The following is a 16,412-nucleotide window of genomic DNA, read 5'->3' on the forward strand; positions in this document are numbered from 1 at the left end:
TAATTTTATAATGAGAAAAAATTTCATTAGCCTCTTTCATAATGAATCTAAATGCATGGGCTAGAAATATAATGGTCGAACGCTTAACGGAAGCAAGTTGAATATTAGAGAACTCAAGGAAAATCCTTTGTAAGCAAGGATGCATCTGAACCAATTGTCTCTCAAGTTCAAGTATTAGAAGTGTTATGGCATCCGCAAGACTATTACTATTATTCAGGATATAACCTCCTAAAGTAGGTAGCGTACTAGCACAAGTAAAGAAATCATGAATAACACCTTTTCCAATAATATTGCCACTACCTATGCGGAGTTTTTTTGTGTGAATGATAGTAGGGTCTTTATGGGAATGATTATTCTCTTCAAGATTGTTATTACCCTTTTCAATGTATACATCCCCAAATTCAGACATGGTGGCAATGAATATATATAGCACACAAGCAAGCAAACAAAAAGACGAACAGAAAAAGGGCGAATAAAGAGGGCAAATATTTTTGGTATTTTGTGAAAATATTTATAGAAGTGGGGGAGAGGAAAACGAGAGGCAATTGGCAAATAAAGTAAATGCAAGATATGAGTGTGTGATGGGTACTTGGTAATCTTGCTATGTATCCTCCCCGGCAACGGCGCCGAAAGTCCTTCTTGCTACCTCTTGAGCTTGCGTTGGTTTTCCCTTGAAGAGGAAAGGTTGATGCAACAAAGTAGATAAGTATTTCCCTCAGTTTGTTGAGAACTAAGGTATCAATCTAGTAGGAGGAACAAGCAAAGCTCCAATAGTAGTACCTACACAAATATCAAACACTTGCACCCAACGCTATAAAGGGGTTGTCAATCCCTTCAGAGTTATTTGCAAGGATGACATCTGATAGAGATAGATATAAAATATTGATAGATAAGAAAGTAAAACTAAAGTAAATAAATTGCAGCAAAGTATTTTTGGTATTTTTGGTCTATAGATCTGAATATGTAATATGAAAAATAGACCCGGGGGCCATAGGTTTCACTAGAGGCTTTTCTCATAAAGGAAAATAATACTGTGGGTTTTCAAATTACTGTCGAGCAATTGATAGAAAAGCGAATAATCATGAAGATATCTAAGGCAATGATTATGCATATGGGCATCACGTCTGTATCAAGTGGATCGAAACAATTCCGCATATACTACTATTACTCCACACATCGAACGACCCCTGCCTACATCTAGAATATTAAGTTCATGAAGAACAAAGTAACGCTTTAAGTAACATAACATGATGTAGAGGGATAAACTCAAGCAATATGATGAAAAACCAATATTTTTATCCTCGATGGCAATAATACAAAACGTGCCTTGCTACCCCTACTGTCACTGGGTGAGGACACCGCAAGATTGAACCCAAAACTAAGCACTTCTCCCATTGCAAGAATTACCAATCTAGTTGGCCAAACCAAACCAATAACTCGAAGAGACTTGCAAATATATGAAATCATGCATATAAGAATTTAGAAGAGACTCAAATAATATTCATTAATAATCTGAACATAAACTCACAATTATTCGGATCTTAGAAAACACCGCAAAAGAGTATTACATCGGATAGATCTCCATGAAGATCATGGAGAACATGGTATTGAAGATCAAAGAGAGAGAAGAAGCCATCTAGCTACTAGCTATGGACCAGTAGATATTTGGTGAACTAGTCACGCTTCATTGGAGGGGCAATGGAGTTAATGTAGATGCCCTCCGTGATCAATTCCCTATCCGGTAGATTACCGGAAAATGCTCCCAGATTGGATCTCTCGAAAACAGAGGCTCCCAGCGACAGAAATGTATTTTCATTCTTCCTTTGGGCAATACGGGAATATTTGGGATTTTATAGGCCAAGAATTAGGGTTAGGAGACCTGCAGGGGGCCACAAGCCAGGGGGGCGCAACCACTCCCCTAGGGCGCGCCCTGCACGGTTGTGGCCTCCTGGCAACTGCCTTGCCCCCTACTCCAAGTCTGTTGCGTGTCTTCTGGTCCAAGAAAAATCTTTCCGGAGATTTTATTCTGTTTGGAGTCCGTTTAATATTCCTTATCTGCAATATTAAAAAACATGGAAAAACAAAAACTGGCAATATTAATAGGTTAGTCCCAAAAATAATATAAAACATCATATAAATGCATATAAATCATCCAAAATATATAATATAATAGCATGGAACAATCAAAAACTATAGATACGTTGAAGACGTATCAGTGTGCTCCGTGCAAAGCCACTCGGGATCAAAAACAAGAAAATTGCAAAGGGAAATCTCCCTATTGAGATCAAAATTGACAAGGGAGTTTACCCGAATGTTCTTCTCCAAGGCCTCGCTGGCGTCATACGCCTCTTTCAAGCATCCCGTCATTATCCCCAGCTGGGCTAAGGCCTCCTTACATAGACCTTCCCGGTCCTCTGGGATATGGTGCTGCTGGAAGATATTGGCCATTGGAGGATTCTATGGCGTGATAGTCGGAACGGTTCCGAGTGATGCCCCAGTCGAGGTGGCGCGCCACGCGGTAGTCTTAACCTTCATAGCTGAAGACCTAGTCACTCGCCCGGGAGTGGCGTCCTACATCGCCACATCCTCGATGGCCGGTGGGCTAAGCGGATCAAGCTGGACCATGTTAGGCAGCCATTCAAGCGTCGAGAGGCACTCGACGATTAATTACAATGGGAAATCGCACGTCCCCAATAAAACATGAATGATTTCAAGTACTACCTTTGGAGCATGTGATGTTTCCATCGGCCTGAACCTTCTCAGAAGCCTTGGGTTCAAGCAAGGCGTTCAAAGTATCTTCTCTACATCAAAGACATTCAGAGGAAAATGTTACTCGACCATCAATCAGGAGACATCATTCACAAAATATTGTCATTTGGCGAAAACACTTAGGCTGATGCCACTGGCACGTCCACCTTGATGCACGGGTTTATCCGGCGATACCGCAATCTCGCTCCATCCTTGTTTGGAACTACGAGTTGGCACAGCTGACATGGTCGACATAGCAACACTCGGGGACTTGACGCCTCCAGTACGTACTCCAGGGTCCTATCGCGCATTGGTGCGAGCCTCCGTTGGGACTTCTTCAGACGGGGAGGACTCCGCCTCATCCTCGTGCTTGTAATCTTTGTCTCTCTCCCAGGACTTCTCCTCGTCGTCGTCTTCATCACCCCTTGATCTCTGGGATGCTCGGTGTCACTCGCCATGTCAATCGACGTACGGTCAACTATTGGCAGCGAGCTAATTAACGTCGTAATTAACAACAACAAAGATTACTCAAAAAAAATGAACAAGAGGTTACCTCATTCAACTGGATCTCCGCTGAGAAAGGGGGCACCAGCCTGGCACCCCTAGGGGCACTAGGGTGATGGTTTTAAGCTTGTTCTCAAGCTCTTCCACCCCAATCTTGTACGGGTGAACACGGGTTAGGTAATTTGGCCCCTCGTACATCCACATGGGACGTGCCCTGGCCTGGAGGGGTTGGATCTGCCGCTACAAGAAGACCTCCAGCAGGTCCATCCCATTGACACCCGTGTGCACCAACGCTAACAAAGCGAGCACCAGGATGTCTACATCTACCTTCTTCTTCTTTGACACGGTCAAGGAAGGAGCCGACTGAACTCTCTCGACTGAATAGGGAGGGAGACCCGGTTGGCCCTCGCTGACTGGGACTTTCGGGCAGGAGAACCAGGAGTCGTGCCAACCCTTCACAGAATATGGAGAAGTCATTTGAGGGAAGCTAATCTTCCCAATGAGATGGATACCTAAGCTCCCGCAAAGTTGCATTACAGTCCCCCCCCCCCCCCCCGGTCGAGAGGAGTTCTTCACCGTCATCACTCGGCATGTGACACTACAAGAAATATGATCGACAATGACCCAACATTTTGGTCAAAGAATCATCATTGGTATCATGTTATGACCTTTTTTTGACCAAATTCACAGGGTCAACAATTGGCCGTCAAGAACAAACAAGCATGACCTTTTCAGTATTTTGGTCCAATATTCTTTGACCAAAAAACTTAGGTCATAAAATCTTTGACCAATTTTTTGGTCATTACATGTGTACCTGAACCACGTAGGAGCTGACATGGCATCAGCCACGTGGCTAAGCTGATAATGTGGCGGATCACCAATGACTGAAAAATAAGGTCACAATTTTACTAGCCCAATCCAAATCAGACACCTAAATGGGCCAGGCCCAACAATTCAGATCAATATTTGATATTTCAGCCCATTACTATTTTTATCTAGGACCAGGCCTTATTTTTGCACAGTTTTCATACACTAGACATAGTAGATAGTTCTGACGGAAAAAAATCTATTAAATAGTCCCGGTCATTTGAGCAATAAGCATCATTGTAGAAACATTACAAACATGCACCACATAAAATAGTTCGGCCTTCAACTCCACTACAAATACAGTTACAATGAAGCTTCATCCAGTTACAACTCCAGCCCTAGAACCTAGTAACTATTAGTAAAATGACCACATAAAGAAAATGAAAGGTGCAATGAAGCTTCATCTCACCCAAACATGTTACAATGACTAATAGTTAACTGGTCCTACATTACATTGTGAAATGAGCACAATACGTGATTTGACTTGTAACTATATTGATGTGTGTATACTAAGTGTGGGTGATACAATTGAAGCCCCAGCTGCCATATCTTCTTTATTGCTCTGGAGGAACGAAGGAACATGTGTAGGAGTCTCCATTATCTTCCCAGCCCAGGCAGATAAATTTCCATCTAAAATTCACGTGCACACATTCAAAACCAAAAGATACAGCATAATGTAGGTATTAGTTAGAAAGTTACTGCATGAATGCAAACACCTTTTGGGTGACTCATCAGCACTCCAATCTATAGAAAATAGTAGCTTGCACTAAGTTAAGATTAACTGGCCTATATATGTAGTAAGGAATAAACTTATGAGCCATTGTGGCCAACTAAATTTACATCAGCTCCATAGCAGTTTAGAGATATTACTCTCTCTAGCAAATGGAACAATTAACAGGACATAATCTTAAAACTTATATGGATTTCACCATTTGAACTACATATATTATCTCTGTCTTGCAAGTAGAAGGGATTGATAGATACCTGTTGATAGAAGGTAGATCTCTGAGATGGAGATAAGGCAAAAAAAACTGTTGTCACAGGTCAGGAATTATGTTCAGTATCTCCTGCAAAGCATCCCAACAGGGTTTACAAAATATATGTAAAAAGTGATCCTCAATGTCTATTTCTCAAACAACAAGTACTACAGGATCAAGATTTAATTAGACATGGACAAAATGCTATAAAAACAAGCATATGCTCTAATAAATTCCGAGCGAAAGCACATACAATAAGCATACATTATAAATAAGCAAAGGAAAACTATAAGATTGGAGAACACATGAAAATAATAAATACAAGCATATGTTATAAATAAGCAAAGGAAAAAAATACATGATGTCATATGGTGAATACGTGAGTCCACAGGGAAACGCTGTCAAAGATCATATGACGTAGTAATAATAGTAACAACAAAAGATTAAAACAAAGGAAAACGTGGTCTTACTGGGCCGCGCTTCGGCCTTGAAGGGACTAACGATGTTTAGAGCAAGGGAAGCAAAAAATACAGAGAAGGTTGCTTCTGTACGGTAGGGTGCTAAAATCCTGGAAATAATAGTTTTGTAAGATTTATTTTACATGCAAATAACCTGTTGTCTGCTAATATTCTATTTTCTACATGCATCACATAATTCCACTCACCATATTCCCCCATGTTGCTTTCAGCAGGTAGAAATTTGGCATCATATACACAAATATTATTACATTCTCCAATTATTCTAGCAAATGAGAAAGAAGGATGTTCCTCTAGTTTCTTAGGTAGAAACTTCATGCCAGCAATGAATATATGTCAAAAAGACGTCATGAGAAAATACATGATGGATCTGTTCTTGCATTTTTTTTGTTCAACAAGTTTTCACTCCGTGTAGCTTTAATTATTGTATAGTGTTAAACACCTATGTGTTGCCACAAAAAAGCCTATTTATATGCTTTTATAATATTTACCAATATTTCAAATTTCTCCATCTATTGTTATTTTCAATTGCACAATTATATTTTTCTTCTTGTGACATTCTCCTTCCATGCATCGTCCTAGTCACTAAATTATGCGCCAATTAGACCCTATGCTCGTGGCTAATGAGCAAAAAAGTTGGTCCTCCTATAGTTTTTGCCAGTATGATGTCATCAATAGTAATTAGTGTGCATGCATGAATCCTTTTCGCTCCTACATACAATATTTATTTGGCAGGTATGAACAAATTAAGAAGTGCTACATCAAAAAAGTTGGTCGCTGTTTTTTTACTAATGTTTCATGAGACTATCAAGTATAATTAGCATACGTATCGAGTTAGCTCTTTCATGCAGATTAGCAAGTGCCGGCATCCGAAAAATATAGTTCAAGGCTAGTTCATTTGAATTTTATTTGAGAAGGCTAGTTCGTTTTATTAGCATGTAACTTACTGGAGCCAAAAAAGTACATGTATGTTTTTCTCTTGGCCCACAAATATAAAATTCTGATGGAGGCAATACCTATCATTAGTGCTTAAATGGTGAGTTCACGTAAAACACAATTATGATACAATAAGGAAAGACACTTATATGTGTTTGGTCCTTCGGACTCCATCTTGGTTCTTGCATATGAATTCATCGTGTAATGCTAGTCTAACTAATTCACCTATCAATTCTTTTTTTACCCTTACAAATCGTATGGGATAAGGAAACATGCTTATGCGTACTTCTATTATCCAAATCATAGCCATTCTTTTTAACTATTTTTTGGTTGTTACATCTAAGCCGTACGTTTTCTGTTGTTACATCTAAGCCGTACGTTTTCTATCGTTTTAGTAATATCATATATTTTTAACAATGAGAGCTATGTATCTAAACAAAATCGTATTGTGAACGAGTAATGCAAATCAAGTGATTTATGATCACACATGTTCATCCTCATCTCCTACTTGTCTGTGCGTTGGAACACCTTGAACTAGAGTAGTTGTACTCAGCATCGCCATTCCTCTCTCCCAATCACAATTAATCCTTATATCCATGTGTCCTGGACTGGTTTGAAATAACAATGAAAAAAGGATAAGCCCTTGGTATCATTGTATCATTAATTCTCTTACATTCATTGGCACTTTACAAATGTACTTCAATATTGCTAAATGGAAGAACCATTTTGCATGCATACATATGCAGAGTGTTCCATTTGTATCATTGGTACAAGGCTACAATCATGGTAGGATCGCTCATAGTCAACGCTCATCATCTAGTTCAGTCATTATCCAACAAATCTAGTTAATCATAGAAGAGTTTCAGTTCCAAACTACAGTATTCTCCCGAAGGCAAAAGCTGACAACAGTTTCTAAAAAAGCACTAGACTATACCATGAGAAGAGGAAATAAAAAAACAGAAAATAGAAAAGCATGTATGCATGAGGCGGCTGAGATATAAAATGGGTTGTAAGTTTGTTTATTAGCATAGAGAGATAGTTCTCTTCAGTGTAGTGCATGGCTTTTCTCATCATAGCCTTTTGCTTATTCAAAGCATCTATTTTGCACACAAAATTAATAATAGAAAACCAAGAAATTCATATGCAATGCAACAAGGTTCAGGAAACAAATTGAATGACTGTGCGGCTAAAGGAAAAATACAGTACCAACCAATAGAGACAATGGTAGGACCGCACCTGAAAAACAACCATCATCTGGTCTGCACATTATTCCACCAACCATTATCTTAAGACTTTAATTTTCAAAACTAATACATTTTCCCAATGGAAAAAGCATGAAAAATTTTCTAAAAAAAGTACTACATCTATAACAAGAATGGCCAATAAACAAGAATTACAAAAGTAGGTATCCATGAGACAGCTCAGTTATAAAATGGGTTGTTAGTTTTTCTATCACCACAAAGAGATAAATCTCTCCAGAGTGGTGCATGACTTTTCTAATCATAGCATTTTACCTGTCTAGGAAGCACAATGTCATGTATTAGTCCAGGAAGCATAATATAGAATACTTCAGATTTGTAATATACAACAGTAAACACAAGAAAGAACACCTCAATTGACCTTACTATTAAAATAAACATGCACTAAACAACATTATATCTGGTTTTCTCATACTATAATTTATACAATATCTTAGATTTTGTCGATTGATGTCATATTATATCTGGTTCATCAAGTGGCTCACCCTGAAACATGGGCTTGAATCCACAAAGCATCCATTTTGCAAACATAATCCATCAGTGACAAATCTTAAATTCACAAGCAGAAAACAAAAAAAAATATAAATATTTTTTGGTGAAACGTGATTGCCATGTCGAGTCTCGATGACTCACTTTTGGAGCGGCATTCCTTCCATTAGCAGCATTGCAGTCAGGAACAACAAAAAGTATATAGGAAATTTATGGTTGCCAAAGAGCGGAATGGGAATCATGATTGTTGTAATTCAATCTTTTATAATATTTAAAGGTGACCAAGGAGAAGAAGCTAAGCTAGCAAGTAACAACACACCAAATTATTTTCGTTCCCCCCTCCCCACCTCGCAAAAATGTTGCTCTATGTATTAAACATTTCCAGTGGACAATTTTATCCTTATGAGACTTCTACGGAAGTAGACCTCAGCACACATATGTAGTATTCTATCTTGTCCAACCATTTCACTCATGGTTTCAATTTGGGCAAGCATACATGCAGTTGAGTTGTGTATATGATAGGTAATATTCGCTTGCAGTGGTAACAAATTTATCTATAAAAGAAACAAGTCCATCGGATTGAAGAGCGGGACGAACACGTACCAACAAAAGGGGCATAAGGAGCGGTCGAGGTCGAAGGCGACGTGGCGAGGGAGCAATTTGAATTGGTCCAGGATCTGCAGCGATGAGGTGATGGAACACTTTGAATACGTCCAGGATCTGCATCGACTTGACCTTCATGCATTGTCGGCAACCATGTTGTCCTTCTCCTTGGCCACATGGATTCGCTGAAGTGCGAGCTCTGGATGATAGTGTCAAGAGGAGGCACGGGTACCATACCTGCCGTCGTCGTGGTCATCCGCACCGACGTAACGACCTCCCGCGTCAAGCGCTACAGCTAGATCCGTCGATGCCATGGCCGTACACGCCGACACCGGGGCCTGCCGCGGCAAACAGGAGAACAGGGGGTGTGCCGAGGGCATGGTGACCAAGTCGCCGGTGAAGGATGGTGTGGGACTATGAGAAGGAGCATGGAGAGAATCGATCTTGTGAGTGGGAAGGGAGAGCTGGAGGATGGCAACGGGACAAGTAGAGAGGGAGGGACGCATCTGGGGTTAGGGTTAGGTTAGTTGGGGGAGGGATTTGATATGCTATTGGCCGTGTTGGGCCGACTCAAGTCCTCATAGATATTGGGTTTAGAAGAATTCAACCCATATGGTTGTTTGTAGTTGCCTACTATATTTCTTAGACTAAATATCCCTCAAAAAATTGATTAACTTGTTTTTGCATATTCATTGTCTAAAAAAACATTTTGATTCATGTTCGGGCCTTCTCCTTTTGAGACTGCAAAATAGAGATGGTTATGCCCATTGGGGAAACTTGCATTTCGTGTGGTACTCCTGTTGTCACTGGTGTTGTATGTATAAACACTTTTTTTATTTAATTAGCCGTATCAACAAACTATTACAAGTAGAGTTCATTCCCTTGAAGTACATTAGTGGTCGTTATGTAGTGATTCCATCGTGCTTGTTCGCCCATTGTTACAGCTTCAAATCCAAGCATACGACATTTCTGTTCTTTATTTCTTACACTCACACATGGCAATGGGTTGCACCCCTGGGCCCACATTTATGTGTTGTGCACATGGCAGTCCTGCTAGTAGGTTCATTTTACACATGGGTCCCATCTATATGTACATTTGATACCTACTCAAAATTTACATGTAGACATGACACACTTAAAATTCACACGTATAAACGACACGCAAGCATAACTATTGAGGTGTCGCCCACTAACCTCCACTCATATGATTATGACCTTGTTATTGGCCATGGTGGATCTGAAATGGGATGTGAACAATGATACACATCTTAATGACCATTTTGAGCAATGGGATTTTGACCTTATGAACAGAATTGTCATAATTTAATAGCGTTTGGACCCTCCAAGACTCTCCATGACCAATTTCTTAATTTTTGTCATAAATCAATGAACAACTAGACCACCATCAATAATTTTGGTCATAACTGAGTGTTTTTCTCGTAGTGTGAACAAATGTTTGAAGAGTGTCAAATATGGGTGAGACCAAGGAAGTTCTCACATAGGGACACGAAAATAGCTAAGTATGAAACACCATTGGGGGGAGGTGATATAGTTGCACACTAAAGAATCGAGAAATGTGTGTAAAAAGGGGTGTCGGCGCATGGAGAAACCTCGCTCCAAGTGGGGGATGAGGAGAACCCGCTAGTCTCCTCACGGCGCAGGCTCCAGTTCACCCGCCTCCGGCAGGTGCTAGCCCCCCCGGAGCCACGAGCTCCTCGCTCTCTAACTCCAGCACGCGACTATTGGTGATACCGGACAACATCCAGTTGCCCTGGGTCGATCCCGGTAGGAACGCTCCGGCACTCGACGAAGACCCACGCAAGCCCTTCTTGGTTGACTCGGCCTTCACCATCGTGCTGCTTCTGATGTCGCTCGGCGGGGTGGTCAGGGCACGTGGTTGCTGGAGGCGGAGTGGCAGAGCTCTCGAATTGGGAAGTGGGGTCAGTGGGGACGGGGAGAACACCAGATCTCAGTTCGTGTCTCTCTCCTCCCTCGGTTCCCCCTTTTATATGTCAGGCAGAAAATCTCGAGCCATCAATCGGACTTCAAAGAGAAGGTTTGCAACTACTGCACGTGGCGAAATCCTAGGTGTGGGAATTGAGGCGCCTTACTACTTTCCCCACTACCCACAACGCCGCCATTTCTGCTCCCTCAAGAGTGATCCCACCTTTCGGAATTCGCGGAAACTACACCATGTTTCTGTTCCGGATGGATATTGTGTCCTGTCGCTCGGAGCCAAATGGATCGGTTCTCCGATAGCCTCGTCCCTCCTCAGGACTCCGGTCACTCGGATGTGCACAAGGATAGCCAGGCTACCCTCATCAGGGTGCGAGCATGATTCGTGATAACCTCCACATGGTCACCCGGAGCTCTGGGATTACGCGCATCTTAACCATCAATCTATCTCCACAAGAGATAAGCAAACGTTGCCGAATGGAGGCATGCTGACTCGTCCAATCATTCGAAATATCTCACTCCTGAATCCATAGTGGCTTAGTATGAACCCTATTGAAACACCCCCGAGCTGCTTCCCCAATGTATCCGAGTCACCACAGACACTGAGAAGTGTTTTCCACTCGGTCAGTCCAACCTCAACTGACTCAGGGCCAACTGTTGGGGTTTCCTACCAGGGGTAGGTTCAAGGACCTGCTATCCAAGGCCCACCTTGGGGTCCACACATTCACTAAAGTCCCAGGCCAACCGATGTTGTCTAATCCTCACACGGACAGGAAGAATCGCTCGGACTATCTCCGGTAAGTTGAACTGCTGCCAACACTTGGACTAAGATAGAGCACGGATGATAGAAGGATTGCAACGACGAGGGATTTAATCTCTCATATAAAGCATAGTGAAGACTAGCATTATGATTAAAGCCATAGTTAAAGCTGCTCTTACTAGTTACTCCCATAGTTAAAGTCATTTAATGCCCTTGTATTGGCACGTCGTGGGCCTAGCATGCTATATATAAGCTGTCTAGGTTCTCCTGGACAGGGGTTAAGCATCCTGTGTATTCTCACCCCCATGAGGAACACTAAGCCTCCGGGCTTGAGACATAGAGTCTGTACCACTCTCGAGTGGGATCTCAACTCGTACAACCGAGTGTTACAACTGTGTCGTAGCTAGGCTCCGCCCTTCGTTCATACCCCTGGTAGTATTGTCAGGCTTATCCCCTCGACATTCAACATAAGAGGAATGTTCGTGCCTTAGCCTGAGAAACTATCTCCTGTTTGCTTCAAAAAATTTCCGGTAGTTCATCATCATCAGCTTGATCATCATCGGATCCTGATGGAACATTGAAGACCACCTTGTGAAGAGTTGGTCTTTTGCCTCGTCTCGCAGTCATATTTTTCTTCATGGTAGCACTCGATAAGGTGAGTGCAGGGCCATAAGCAGATATACGTGAGAGAATTGTTGATCCCACTGTTCGCGTAGACGTTTAAAGGTGCACCAGCGTTGAGGAATTTGCAGCAGTTGATGAGGAAGTTGCACCCAAAGTTGGAGGTGGTTGAGGAATTTGATTTGAAGTATTTGAACTTGAATACTTTGCCTTCACAACACATTTCTTCTCCAGAGCTCGCTTTGGATGTATCATGGTGGAAGATGCTTCAGAATTGGATGAGGTGGGAACATCAGCAGCAGTTGCAAGGTTGAATTGCCTCACTATTTCTACACACATATTTTGCAGCTTGGCTTGACGCTTGGCCCACTCCTTGGGAAATTCTTCACCACTTATGATGTTGGTGGGATCAGCAACTTGGACTTCATCCAATGGAGGTCTTGGGCATGGATGGTTTACATCGAATTTCTACATATATTTAGGAGTAACATATATGTTCTCCCTCCATTCCTTCATCCATCTCATTTCAATCTTCTAGAAGCACGTTTTGCGCTTCTCCTTGGTCTCCTTGCCATAGGTTTCTCCATGTGGAGTGCAGTATTCATCATATATATCCTCAGGGATATCAAAAGAAGTGTTGGTTTGTGCCTTCTTTCCTCCTTTCTGAGGTTTTTCCCTTCAACCATATTTTTCACTTGAGGAATTTTTTATTTTGAAGATTTTGAGGAAGTATGCAAATTTTCTTCAAGGAATGCTGCAAACGAGTTAGTTGATGAGAACCTATAGATTCATCAGTAGACATTTTGAAATTTTGAACAGAGTATAGGTGCGAAGAATTTGAAGAGATCATATGTGTTCTCGGAAATTTCAAAAGAATATCAAGTTGAGGAATTTTACGATAGGTGTGTTGAAGAATTTTGCTAAGTGTTCTTGCTATAGGTTCTGGAGTTGCTCACATTCGAATTATTTGAAGAATTTGCAAAAATCTCAATTTTGAAGACATTCAACTTTGGTAGTGGCATGACCCAGTGTATATGAATGATGATCTGAGATACCACGTGCAATTGTCATAGGGTTCTAAGTATCAAATTCTTGACTAATTTGTTCACACTTAGAGTGTTAATCTTCATTTGTCGAAGAAAAATGTTACTTTGTGTGTTGCACATCTAAGTCATCAATTTTGCGTAAGTGTTAAGATATGTGTCGTTTCACAGAACACTCGAAGATTCTAAGATATTTAGCTCACACCGCAACTTGCAAATTATCTTTTCATCCAAGGGCTTAATGAAGATATCAACCAGTTGTTCTTCAGTCTTCACGTGTATGATGATGATGTCACCCTTGAGTACATGATCACAAAGAAAATGATGACGAATCTGGATGAGCTTGGTCTTTGAGTGTTGAACTGGGTTGTGAGCAATCTTGATTACACTACCATTGTCACAATAGAGTGGAACATTCTTCACTTTCATACTATAGTCCTTGAGGGTTTGCTTCATCGACAATATTTAAGCACAACATGAACTGGAAGCAATATTGTCAGTTTCAGCAGTGGAAAATGACATGCAATTCTGTTTCATTGCGAACCAGTGGACTAAGGATCATCTAAGGAAATGGCTTGTGCGTGATGTTGACTTGCGGTCCATGCAATCACCAGCATAGTCAGAGTTAAAATATCCATTGAGATGATGATTTGAGCCCTTGGGGTACCATAATCCAAGCTTTGGTGTGTGAGCTAGATATAAAAGAACATGCTACACCGCCTTAAGGTGTAATTCCTTAGGTGTTGCTTGGAAACGGGCACACATGGAAACACTAAGCATAATATCAGGCCTAGATGCACATAGGTATAATAAGGAGCTAATTATGGAGTGATATACCTTCTCATGAAAATATTTACCATTTTTGTCAGTGTAGAGGTGGTCGTTTGTGGGCATTGGAATTTTGACACCTTCGTAGTCTTGCTTGCCGGATTTCTTCAGGAAATCTGTAACGCCCAAGATGCGATCCTATCCTTATTTGGCAAGAGGGCCTTGACATGGATAGAAGCGCTTCTTGTCGTTTTGAAAGAATGGATATTGTTACAAGTACATGTACAAAAGAGATGAGTATATGGAATTGGCTTACATTCGCCATAAACTACAACATGAACAACACAATACAACAATATGTTCAATCACCATGTAGAATAGCAGGGTCCGAGTATGGACAAAATCAAATGAAAAAAAGAACAACATCCATCCTTGCTATCCCAGGTATCAACGAAGTAGAAGAAGAAGAACTCCAAATAGAATAATCATCGCGCTCATGTCAAAGTATCACTTTACGTGTACCTACAACTGTTATTGTAGTAATCTGTGCACCACACGGGAATCAAAAATCTTATTTCCAAAGGTATCAAGAGTAGCAAAGCTTAATGGGTGAGGTATGCTTAAGTGGTGAGGCTGCAACAAGCAACTAAGCATTTATTTGGGTGGCTAAATTACGAGTACAAGAATAAGAGGGGGGGGGTTCTACGCATAACGGACTGAAATAATCATGACCATGAGGTGATCCTGAACACCTACTTACGTCAAACATAACCCGACCGTGTCCTCTTCCGGATTAGAATTCACGAGAAGAGACAATCACGGTTACGCACACAGTTGGCGTATTTTATTTAAGTTTACTTCAAGTTTGCTATGACTGGGTGTCAAAGAATGTTTACAAGTTGCTACATAACTACGAGCACAACTCTCAGAAAGATTTAACCCTGCAGGGGTGCTCCAACTAGTCCATCACAAACTACCACAAGCTGCGTCAGAAATCTCGACCACGGAAAACACGTGATCTCCTCGAATTCCTGGTGGAAAACCTCAACCTCGAGATATCCTAAAGTATCCTCGGAATCCCTCACACAAGACATTCGAGAAAGGTAAAACAAATCCATCAAGGCCACCCGGTGTGTCGACAATCCCGATAGGAGCCGCTTATCTCGTTCTGAGGACAGGACATGTGAGTAGTACGTACGGTGGCCGGATAGAAATCCCCCGAGTTGCGTCGGGTGGCCGTGTAAGTGGCTTTGTTTGGGACCAACACTATCAGCATGCCCCCCTGTAATATGTTGAATTACTCCTTGGATTCATGACGCTCTATGTTTTAATAATGATGTTCAGTATTATTATGTTGGGAAAATGTAATACTAATGTTGGGCCTTGCCATACAAGATTTATCCCAAAACGAAAGTCAAGGGGGCTATGATACCAACTTGTAACGACTAAGATGTGTCCCTTTCCTTATTTGGGGGCGAGGCCTCAAAAGGGAAAGGGGCGCATCTACGCGTTTCGCAAGCGAGATAATTATAAAAATACATAACTGAAAGAGTGACAAGTAGGGCATACACTTGCCATCTGATAAAAACATAGTCATATAGTCATACACACACACTTATTCAGAACCTGGAATGGTCCAGCTACGGACAAGATAAAAACAGATAAAGCTATGATATCCCACATGCTGGCCCCACGATCACGACCACGGCCTCTAGTTCTCCGGATAAGTCACGTACAACATGCCGCTGTCCTCATCGAACTCCCACTTCAGTTGGCTGTCATCGAGACCTCTTGCATCAGGGGTACCTATACCTGTGGGTGTTTGGAGTAAACCGTGACCCACGAGGACTGAGAAATCCTATGACCTTGGTATCGAATCTAGCCGAGTTAATGGGTGAGGAAGGTTAAGTGTATGGGTTTGCAGCAACCTATGCTTAAATGGTGCCTACCTTACGATGATCAGAGTTAACATATGGTGCCCTCGCAAGACGGTCGATAACTAGATTGATCACTAAATGATCCTGAACACCTACTTACGTGAGTCATAACTTCACCATGTTCTCGATCAGAGAAGGAGTTCCGAAGGAGACAGTCACGGTTACGCACTTAGTTGGCAGTTTTATTATAATTACTTTAAGTTGTCTAGAACCGAATGTTAACAAAATATCCATGTTTGCGACATAACCGTGGGCACGGCTTTCCGAAAGATTAAACCCTGCAGGGGTGCTCCAACTAGTCCATCACAAATTACCATAGGCCACATAGTAATCCTCTACCACGAAACTCATGATCTCGTCGGATTCCTTGGAGGAAAATCTCAACTTTGAGAAGACCCAAATTCTCACCGGAATCCCAATGTTCACGATATATCGCTAAGGTAATACAAGTCCAGCAGGACCTCCCGA

At 41.5% G+C, this 16,412-nt stretch overlaps 1 non-coding gene across 1 annotated transcript; it reads right to left on the reverse strand.

Annotated features, from left to right (window-relative positions):
• Positions 1–7,495: 7,495 nt before the first annotated feature.
• LOC123451562 lies at positions 7,496–7,587 on the reverse strand. The gene has a single exon (XR_006632402.1). It is a non-coding gene; the product is annotated as a small nucleolar RNA Z221/R21b (small nucleolar RNA).
• Between the last annotated feature and the right edge of the window lie 8,825 nt (positions 7,588–16,412).

The sequence above is a fragment of the Hordeum vulgare genome, chromosome 4H, assembly GCF_904849725.1.
Source record: "Hordeum vulgare subsp. vulgare chromosome 4H, MorexV3_pseudomolecules_assembly, whole genome shotgun sequence".
Lineage (NCBI taxonomy): Eukaryota > Viridiplantae > Streptophyta > Magnoliopsida > Poales > Poaceae > Hordeum > Hordeum vulgare.